Source organism: Octodon degus, unplaced genomic scaffold, assembly GCF_000260255.1.
Source record: "Octodon degus isolate 3935 unplaced genomic scaffold, OctDeg1.0 scaffold00169, whole genome shotgun sequence".
NCBI classification, from domain to species: domain Eukaryota; kingdom Metazoa; phylum Chordata; class Mammalia; order Rodentia; family Octodontidae; genus Octodon; species Octodon degus.
In genome coordinates this window covers 5,760,028-5,767,666 of record NW_004524745.1, presented here as the reverse complement: position 1 = coordinate 5,767,666, position 7,639 = coordinate 5,760,028, and positions in this window count along the sequence as shown.

Genomic DNA, 7,639 nt, shown 5'->3' with positions numbered 1-7,639 from the left:
GATGAAAGCAGTTCTCAGAGGGAAATTCATAGCTGTGAGCTCACACATTAGGAAAACAGAACGGGAACAAATAAACACCCTAATGCTGCACCTTCAACAAGTAGAAAAGGAAGAGCAAACCAAACTCAGAGATGCCCTGTCCCCAGGACTTTTGTGTCATGATGTTTCCAGAGCAAAGACAAAAACACACTGATGCTCCCCTTTTATTGCTTCCAAAGTTTACTAGAGGTTCAGGGCTGGAATGTCATATCTCCTTTCTTCATTTTTTTTCTACAAGTATTGGTCATTCCTTCTCTTCCTTTCCCTTTTTCCCAAAAATAAACCTAGCCAGAAAATAGCCAGTCTTGAAAACTAGAGATCAAACATGGGATATTCATCTATCTTTTATTTTAATTAAAACATATTTTTTATTTTTAATAGTGATAGAATACATATAACATGAATTTGACGTCTTACCCATTATTATGTAATTCAATAACATTATTCACACTGCTGGTCAACCAATATTCAGAAATTTTAATTTTATAAAACTAACAATCAACACTCATTAACCAAAGTCCTGATCTGTCTCCCCACTGTCACTCTAGCAACTGCCATTCATGGAATCATGTAGCATTTGTCTGTTCTGTTATTACATTATTCCACTTAGAACAAAATATTCAGTGTTCTCCCATATTGTAACCTGCATCTTTTATTTTTAATGCTGAATAATATCTCATGGCCTGTAGATACCACATATTGTTTATTCATTTATCTATTAATAAACTCTTGAGTTACTTTGTTTTTTTGAATATTGTGACTAATGCCATAATGAACATGCATACATTACCTTCTCTTTGAGTGCTATAAATATTTATATGATGCTGAAGAAAGGTGAGTTACTGGAGAAAAAATAAAAAATACCACGTATGCTAGTATAATATTTTCAAAATATTATTTGTACTACATCTTGTATTCACCTCTGTAGTACTCTGATTTCATACATACAGATAGCCAAACAAATCGACACAATTTTTGAAATTATTAGCTTAGAAGCAAAGAAGAAGGGTATTTGTCCATTTCTCCAAAAAAGGAGATCTGATTTTCACATTGAAAACAAGTCAATAGAAGATCTAACTACATTTGATGCCAGACCCTTGATTTCTTCTTCTTTCTTACAGCAGAAAATAATTGAGAATTCATCCTTGAGCAAATTAATCTTTTGAAAACGTTGTTGGAGGAAAGCTACTACCAAGTACAACCAAATCTATTACCTTGTCATTGACATGGCTGCTACCAAGTCAGCAGCAACTGAGGCACCTCTGCACACGTGGCGCCATGAGCTTCAGGAAGCATCTCTATGTCAATTCTCACCTTCCCCACTGAGGCTGAAACAATCAGGACCTTTGATGTGTCTACACTGTCACATTACTAATTGAGCAGAGAGACATAAGGATCACTGGATCATCTTGGAATAATATTAAAGAGGTCAAATGCTTTCTCTTGTTTTAATACAGCAACAGTGACAAAAGAGTAACCTTGTGCAATATAGAGGTATGTTCTTATTTAAAAGACATCTTCTTCTAACAAAATTTAAGACACTTCAATGTTAAGGAGATCCATTGCTTGGTTTTAGTTTCATTGAGTTAATTTTATTTGTTTCATAAATTTCTAAATGTTTCAAATTAAAAACTACTTGAATCCATCCTTTTTTTTTTTTTTTTTTTCTTCTTTTTCAGTACCAAGGATTGAACTCAGGACCTAGGGTATGCCGGGCAGACGCTGATTCTACTGAGCTCATTTTTTTTTTATCTTATGAAGTATTGGGCTTACATTGAAACTTTTGTTTCTCTTAGAATCACAATTTTACAATGTGCTAAGTTGCTGGCAAAATGTTAAATATCTGTTGTGTTACTATCAACTTCAAAAGAAAAAGTTAGTTTTGGAACACTTTCCAAAGCACTACAGAGTAGGCTAACATTGTTTATATGCTTGTTTGTTTTGTCATCTCTGTATAATAATTTCCCACTACGGTGAGTAAAAGTTCAAACCTGTAGCCATGCCTTTCATGTTTACATTATCAGAATCCAATTTACCTCTCGAATTTGATCTCCATCCCATCCCTCTGGGGCCTCACCTCCCGCTGTGCAGAATACTTTGCTTTTCCTTATGAACATGCTAAATTCATTGCCTTTCATGTCAGGCTAGGCTATTTTGCAGGGATATATAACTCTAAAATCTCAAATTCATAAGACTGGAATTCTTTGTCTTCTCAGATCCATCATTTTTATTAAGGGAATGAGAGTGAGAGATGAAGCACTGTCTTGAGCATTAATTATTGTTCTCAAGAGGATAAAACAACCTGTCAAGTTTCAAGTGAACAAGCTAATCCTTCAGCCCAGAAGTAATGAACATCGTTTCTGTTCACAATCATTGACCAGGATTAGCTATAGGACCACCACACCATGAGCTGAGAAAATATGATAGCACTACATATACCAAGAGGAAGAGAAGGAGAAATGCTTAGAAAGAAGTACAAGTTATCATTCTATGGGGGTGTTCCTTGCTGTCTACCTTGCCTAGAATGACCTTGTCCCAGAAAGCCAGATAACTTGCTGCTTTTGCTCTAGTTGACCCAACATTTGCTGCGATGTTGAGAGACACCATCCTTCCTCATCCTATCTAAATCAGACTTGCTCTTAGCATTCTTTCTTTATCCTACTTTGTCCTGTTTCCCACATATATCTACCTGCAATTTAATTATATCATATTCTTATTTGCTTCTTGCCTTAGACCCTCACCATCTTCCCCTGCATTATTTTTAATATCCAGAATACTATACTTTGCCATGTCCACTGATTGATAAATATCTTCTCAGTGAGTGAGGAAGTGTCTCGGAGAATCAGCAGTTAATAAATGTGAATGAATGTATAGACCATTTGTATTGGTGTGTGTTGAAATGTTCTGTTAATAAATATTCAAAGATACAAATTTAATTGCAACATTTTACTTTTTGTTTAAAGAAAGGTTTAAAAAGAAAAAGCAATAATACATAGTTTCAAACAGGATAGTAAGAAATTAACAATGGTTAATATAAAATGGATATTTTAGTTTCTCGAAACTAAACTAAATGGGTATTTAGTTTCTGAAAATTTTTAACGACACATATTCTTCCTCATGAGGCTCCCTCTACTGGTTAACTGGGGAGTAAACTTAATCAAAATCTAGGCAATCAAAGACATACTGAGTACGCAACATAACAGGTTTTCTCGCGGCATTTTCTTGCATGCATATGTACTGTATTTGGCTCGTCTGCTCTCTCATTAGCCTCTCTTATCTTTTTTCTTCTGATTTCCTCCCTCTTGTTTTAACAGTCTTAAGAGATCTTTTAAATATTAATTCCTCCCCACCCGGAAACTTTTAGCTGTCAGGTTCCTCTTTCTTTGTTCTCTTTCTGGAGATGACATTTGGATGGCAGCATGGGGGAGGCTGTAGATAGGCATCCTGGTCTTTAAGCTGTCCCTAAATCCTCTGGCTGCTTTACCTCTACTGTAGCAAGGATGGACTAGTGTGTGTTCTTGCTCTCAGGGACCAAACTCAGTACCTTGCACTTGCCAGGCAGGTGCAAGACTATCCAGTGAGTCATCTCCTGGCCTAGTGTATGTTCTTAATAACATCCTGGGATCAAGGTCTGATTCTCCCTAACCACTTGTGCCCAAATATTCGAATAACAGAGACCTATTCCCTGTCATTTCCTACCATTGCACCCCAGTGATTTCAAGCATTGTTGAGAATGGCTGCTCATAGTAATAACTCCCCTGGCCAGGCGCCAGTTCTGCCATATGGGGAACTTGATGACACTAATCTCTGTAGGCCGCTCTTCTGTCTGGGCACTGTTGTGGCTGTCTTCACCTTTGACTCTGTCTTTGCCTGGGGCTATTCTATGATTTCTGTTTGGGACAAGCAGAAAATAAGTACCATTTGAGCCTTTTAGTTGCTGTACTTTTTTATTATGGAACTTTACTGGGAAGCCAAATAAAATACTGGTTCTAGAGATAAACAGATTGGTCTATTCGGATTTTTTATTTATTCATGATTTAAGGCACTATTCAAAGAATTACTGGATTGCAGTAGTCTGCCTATTACATACAAAAAGGTCCACTGGTAATTCTGAGATGTTTGACCTCTATCTCATTCACTAATTTGAAAAAAGATTTCCCTTTCTCAAAGTAGAGTCAGCAGGGGAAATTTCATTGAAAAGTTAGAGTCCACAAAGTCCTCCAAGTTAAAAAGGCTTTGGAAACACACTTCTGCTTGCTTATTTTTGACTTTCCAATAAGACAGTAATAAAAAAAAAAAGAATGAAGTATTATGTAAATAGGTCTCTGAGATAGAATGATGGAGGAAAAAGTGAGCTTGAATAACATTAGAGCCAAATTATCCTGAAATAATATCACCATGAAAATGCATGTGGTCCATAAGTAACCAAATCACCAATAGAATTTGCATATCTGTACACACATATGAATTTATATGATAGGCGATGATAATTTGAAATGTGTTTTGTGATAAGTCTCCAAACACATCCTGTGTCAGAAAAAAGACTAGAACTGGTACAAAAGTCTTAGAGATATGTAGCTCTCCAGTGGGAACCTCGGTTTGAGAAGTGCAGGGTGGGATGAATTTACTACTGGACATGGCAGAGCAGATTTCCATGCGTCCCTGTCTTCTTTTGATTTTTAGTTCTCAGCAGAGGGGATGAGAGTTATCAATTAATCACAAGTAAAGCAGATAGAGCTGTTCTGATTCATGTTCCTGCTGCAGTAAATTGGAAAACAAGGAGAATGAAGAGGCATCATGAGGCCCATGGAGACTTTAATTGAGAGTCACTGCCTGACCCAGATAGAGCTTTGTGTGTAAACAGTTGGACAAAATTTGAAAGCAACCCAAAAGCAACCCTCCGGCAGGTTTTTGAAATTTGGAAGTTCAGTGAAACCACAGAACTATCATTCTCAGCTAGGAGCATATTTACCTCCTGGGGTATTTTTAATTGTCACAAGTTGCAGTAGGGTGTGAAGAGTGCTTGGGGGTGGGGCTGTTATTGACATCTAGTGCACAGAGAACAAAAATGCTGCCTAATAGCTTAAAATACACACAAAGGCTCTCTGTCAAAGAACTCTCCATCCCTAAAAGTCTGAAAAATTCTTCGCTACAGAACAAGGTAGTATAAACATGGATATAATTATGGTGAAATATGAGAGGACAGAATTGTATTCAGTATTTTATAGGTTTCAGACAATACTTTGCAGGAATTTATTGTTGATGTTTTATAGTTTTCTTTATGATATGATAAATTTTAAAGAAAGCTGAAGAATACACAGGGAATAACTAACTGGTCAACAGTTACAGAGAGGGTTGTGGCTGATAAGAGCAGAAGAATCAAGTGCCTGAATTAGGATTTCTATACATTAAGATAATTTCTAAAATTTAAGTAAATTTGTTTGAGATGTTTTTATTCTTAAGTTTATCTCTGGTATGTGCCACAAACATTCAGGGCTTTGTATGTTCCTAATTTTTTTCTTTATCTCTCTTTTATTGTTTTATATTCTTTTTAAAAATAATATAGGAAGGCAGCTTGTGCATCTGGGACACCCCAAAGTTAGGACTTTTCTTTGCACACCTGCAGCGGCTCTGCAGCTGTCATCATGCCACAGAATGAATATATTGAATTATACTGTAAATGCTGTGGGTGCCGCTCAGATTACCATAAGAAAAAGAGAAAGAAGGAAAGTCGAGAGGCTCATGAATGTTCAAAAAAAAAAAAAAAAAAAAAAAAAAAAAAAAAAAAAAAAAAAAAAAAAAAAAAGATTGGCCTGAAGGCTAAGCTCTACCACAGAGAGCACCATGTGGAGAAAGTACAAATGAAGAAGACTATCAAGATGCATGAAAAGAGAAACACCAAAAAAAAAACATGAAAAGACTCCACAAGGAGCAGGACCTGCCTACCTGCTGGACAGAGAGGGACAGTCTCATGCAAAAGTACTTTTCCAACATGATTAAATGAAAATGAAAATTAAAAGAAAAGGAAGGAAAATGGGAAGTTCCTCTGCCCAAAGTTCGTGCTCAAGGAGAACTGGAAGTATTAAAATTTATTCGAACTGGAAAGAGAAAAAAGAAGGCATGAAGAGGATGGTTACTAAAATCTGCTTTGTTGGAGATGGATTTACAAGAAAACCACCTAAATATGAAAGATTCATTAAGCCAATGGGCTTATGTTTTAAGAAGGCCCATGTAACACATCCTAAACTGAAATTCACCTTTTGCCTGTCAAGACTTGGTGTGAAAAAGAATCCTTCATTGCCACTGTGTACAACTTTGGGTCTTATTACCAAAAGAACAGTAATTGAGGTGAATGTGAGTGAGTTGGGCCTTGTGACCCAAGGAGGCAAGGTTATTGGGGGTAAATATGCCCAGATAACCAGCAATCCTGAAAATGATGGACACATCAATGCAGTCTTACTAGTCTGACAGATGTTTCATATGATAACTTCTTACACTTATTGAAGACTACAGACCAATCAGGAAAATCATAACTTCAGTACTGCTGAACAACTCTCATGACTGCATTCATCAAGAAAACTATTTATTAAACTGTAAAAACATTCAAATGGCCCAGTTTTACAAATTGCTTTTTTATTAGCAGTCTCCTAAGGGCTTACATGTTAGTGAGATTGAACCATTTGAAAAAGTAAACGTAAGTCTTTACATTAAAGAGTGGGCACTCAGCAACACAGATCTCTCATTCCTAAAAAGCCACCAGTATTTAAAGTCAGTGCAGACTTACTTTAGGGGTCTAGGGCTAGGAAATCTGCTTAAGTCTATTCTACTTCATCATTTATCATTAGTCCTAAAAACCAAAAAAGTAATGTTTAAGTTTATTTGCAATATAGTGTATTTATAGTGCTTTAAGAATGGCATTAAAAGTTTATTTGGATAATTCTAACTTAGTTGCACTGATGCCCTGAAAAGAAACTTTATTTGCAGTTAAATAATACAAGAAGGTTACATATTAGGAGTCATGATCTGAATTAAATGGTCATAGCTTGAACTTTGGGTGTCTGAATATTAATCTATAATCACCAGATGCTTTAAATTCTTTTTATTTTTAAAGTCTGTCTTCAGAGTACAACCAGTATGAATAATTGTGCCTTTAACAAAATCATTCAATATTTAAATAAATTCAGTATCTAAACATATCTTCATGAATGTAACTGGGAAAAAGATGGGAAAGAATTTCGAAACACAGACCTAAAATCAATCATAAAATGTAGGTTTAGTTAAATGTTTAAAAAAGTACCAATTCCTGAGAGGATTTGACTGACCTTGTCAGACACAAAAGTTACATTTCTTGTTATATAGGTCTTGCTTTATCTTGGTCTGAACCATCAAGCAGAAAAGTATAAAAATGATGTGTAAAAAATAAAGCCATATTAATATGCTGAGCTGTACAAGGCTCAAGTTTGACAACTTCTGACATTGCCAGTCATGTGGATAACCCACTAATATTATAGACTACTGGAATAAATTGGATTACTTTGTTGAATTCATGTACCTACAATATATGAAAGACAGTGGAATACTCATCTCTGACAAAAGTAAA